We start from the raw sequence: 3,452 nt of genomic DNA on the forward strand, positions 1-3,452 counted from the left end.
CACCTATTACACATACATATATCATTTCCTCTATCTCTATTTTTACACATTCCACTATATTTGTCTTATCTACATATTTGTTTCACACAGAATGTCCATAGTTACATGTACACGCTCATGCCTTGATCCACCCCTTTTAAGTTCTATATCAAGTCCACAAATGGATTAATCTTGGATCCACAAAATTGATCTTTTATATTCAAACTAGCCAACTTTATCTTGGTTCAATTATTTTCCTTCTAAGGGATAAAAAAACACAACTTTCTTTGATTTATTTCATGAAGCCTTAGACTCAAAGTATTCAATGAATTCACTTACACATTTTCAAGTAACCTCTCCTTAGAGGATTCATCTAGACTTTAACTAGCGCACTATAATGAATCTAGATATGTGTGAGTATTCTAGAAGCATATTCTTGTTTGATGGGAGTTTTTTTAATAACTTTTCAAGATATTTTTGCAAGATGACTTAAAAGAACATGTCCCCTTATGATAAAACAATGTCCTTTCCAAGTTATTTCTAAAAAAATGCCATTCTCTAAATATTAGGAAAGATAAAAGAAATGAAGCCAATACGAAGAGTAGAAATTTAGATTTTTACAAGTTGCTAGATCATGTTTGCAAGTGAAGAACACATCCATGACTACAAACTTGACCCAAATCGTTAAAGTTGGCCTTGCATAGAGAAAACATAATATTTTGATCACAAGGTATATAACAAACAAATACATTCCACCTCAAATCATTAAATGTACAAAATTTTCAATTACATAGATTCTTTATCATAGAACAAAATACTTTTTTATTTTTTTAAGAAACTTGACCCTATATTATTACTATTAATTTCATCAATCATCACTATTAATTTCATCAAAGTTAATTAAATTTATAAATCTTGCTAAATTAATATAGATTAACCATAAAAAAAAGTTCATTTTTTATTTCTTTTAATTTTTTTTTGTATCAATCGATCTTTAGTTGATTACCAAAATTTCGTAATGAGTACTTGTTTTGTTTACTAAAAATAAAATCTTTTTATAAATAAAGTTAACATCATGTGACAAACAGCCATTCTAAGATGAATACCCAAACCTCTCTCATAATGCAACAATTTATTGTTTTCCCATATGAAAACCTTCCCAAAAAGTCAATTACCATCAATACTGGGGTCATCTTTTACCCCAAAACGTTGCTTTCTGCACAGCAAATCAGTTTTCTCTCATTGAAAATGTGAAAAAGTGGATAGCATGTTCAATTCCCTTAATGCGGGCATGACTGGGAAAAAAAATCATTACTCCTCACTCTGATGGGAGATATAGCAAAGACAAAACGCATTAAAATTCAATTGAGAAGAATGATTATTTCATTAGAGCTTTACTTTTAGCATTTGAATTCGTAACAGCAAGATTCGGTATCCTTAGAATTTACAGCAAAATCTTAATTTAAGCAACAGAATTATGTAGCTCTACAATCCTTATAATTTGCAGCAAAATCCCAATTTCAGTAACAAAATTATTTAGCTCTCGAAAATCATTGAAACAAAAGAAGTTCAATTCTTCCTAGGTTGGAAACAATCTCCTCTTCAAAACAACTTGTAACATCTAAGCATAGTTTTGTGATATTGAATTTTATCAAGGAACAGAACAATTTGCATTAAGCCTTAGAAACTTATGAGAACTGGATAGCTTGATGATGCAATTAATCTGGGCATAATATTGGGAAGAGAGTCAGTTGCTATAATTTGAGAACCCAAAATTCCAGTTATATACTTTTGCAACAACTCTGCCATAAGTCCCAATAGAATCATCCTGTGCCAGCAAATAGATTCTAAGCAAATTCCTTCAAGATAAAACTTAAGCCCATAAAATTTGAATTCTCCTCAGCTGAAGAAACTCTTGAAACTCTACAGATTTCATCAACCCCCTTATATTTCTTGATCTCTGCAACATATTTCATAAAATTCAAATAAAAAACTGTTAGAAATCCACTAATTAGAAGCTTTTCATGAACAGATTTGGAAGCAAACACTTCCAATAATTCAATCTCAGAAACACGGCTAAGTAAAACACCTGATTGCAAATACAAGAGCTTATATTACAACAGTAATTTGTGGGTCTCTTAAATGAGAAATCTTAGCTTCAAATCTATTCCTACTTAATGTATAATTATAATTAACTTCAACAAATAACAATAATTAATCTAAATTTCGACAAATATTGAAATCTGACCTTAGAAGAAAATAAGACCTAACCAGCTTTCTTCTATCACAAACCAGTTTGAATTTGAACAAATCTGACCCAAAGAAAATCTTACTGAATCCTGATATAATGCAAGACTTCTCAATTCAGAAAGAGTACACAAAACTTGTTGATATGTGGCTGAACATTGCTCTTATATTTCTATAAAATGTTGGCACCAACTCTTGAAATGGAAGAAGCTAACAACGGTCCAATGCGGGCTCCATGAAAAAGAGCATAAGTCCAGCTATTTATATTCTAGAGGGTTCCTCGTAAAGAATAAAATAGGACCATCTATGTCCTTTTAATCTACTGTTTACCTTGTAAAAACATGAAACAATCCAAAAATGAAGGACAATAAGGTTTTATAAATGTGAAACACACCGTAATCATGTTTTACCCAATGCAAATGGACCAAGCATGCACTCAACTGTTGAAAAGGTTCCCCACCAAAGGAAGGAAATTTTGGTTGTGAGTTGCAACCCATTAAAGATGGAATGATTGTGGGAGGAAAGTCTTTTGCAAGTCTAATCACCATCTTATCCAATTACTGACATTTTCTTCATATTCTTCATGGATTATTGGCAAACTTTGTGGTAGTCTATGAGTACAAAATAGTACACCACCTTCTCCACATGCTCTTCTTTCACATCTTGCCATCATTCTTTAAGTTGGGTTGTCTATGATGCATTCGTCTAGAACAAGGAAGTAATTCATTCCTTTATATAAGATGGATGCACTTATTTTAGCTTGAAATGGGAAGGAATGGTCTATGATTAAGCTTTCCCCTATAATTTCCCTTGCTAGGTGAAATAATGTCCTTATCTTAGGGAGTTAAGGAATGCTCCTTTTGAGGCCAATGATGTCTCGTGCCTTTGTTTACAATATAGAGCATGCATAGAGTGGCCCCCCTTCTCACCCACTTGAAATTGATAACCCCCCTTGAAATTGACAAGTGGAATTGAAGGTTATGTACTATTGTTATTATAAGATTGTAAGAGAAATATATTTGCTTAAATGTTTAATTTATATATAATTAAAGTTTTATATAGTAGTTTTAGATTTTTTTGTTTTATATATATATATATAGAATTTTTTATTTTGATTATGGGTGAAGGAATCAATGGATCATTTATAACATAGTACTTAATTTAAATCATAAATGTTGATAATAATTTCTTATGTGGAGATTGATTATAAATTAGTGATAGAGTAT

The 3,452-nt window shown here is 31.0% G+C and overlaps 1 long non-coding RNA gene across 1 annotated transcript; it reads right to left on the bottom strand.

Moving 5' to 3' along the window:
* Positions 1–1,479: 1,479 nt before the first annotated feature.
* LOC149543878 (uncharacterized) lies at positions 1,480–2,552 on the bottom strand. The gene is made up of 2 exons (XR_016355257.1): positions 2,228–2,552; positions 1,480–1,939 (listed from the first exon to the last, which is right to left on the bottom strand). It is a non-coding gene; the product is annotated as an uncharacterized LOC149543878 (long non-coding RNA).
* Positions 2,553–3,452: the final 900 nt, after the last annotated feature.

The sequence above is a fragment of the Cupressus sempervirens genome, chromosome 8 (assembly GCF_028749045.1).
Source record: "Cupressus sempervirens isolate cs-2001-9-10 chromosome 8, ASM2874904v1, whole genome shotgun sequence".
In the NCBI taxonomy this organism is placed as follows: domain Eukaryota; kingdom Viridiplantae; phylum Streptophyta; class Pinopsida; order Cupressales; family Cupressaceae; genus Cupressus; species Cupressus sempervirens.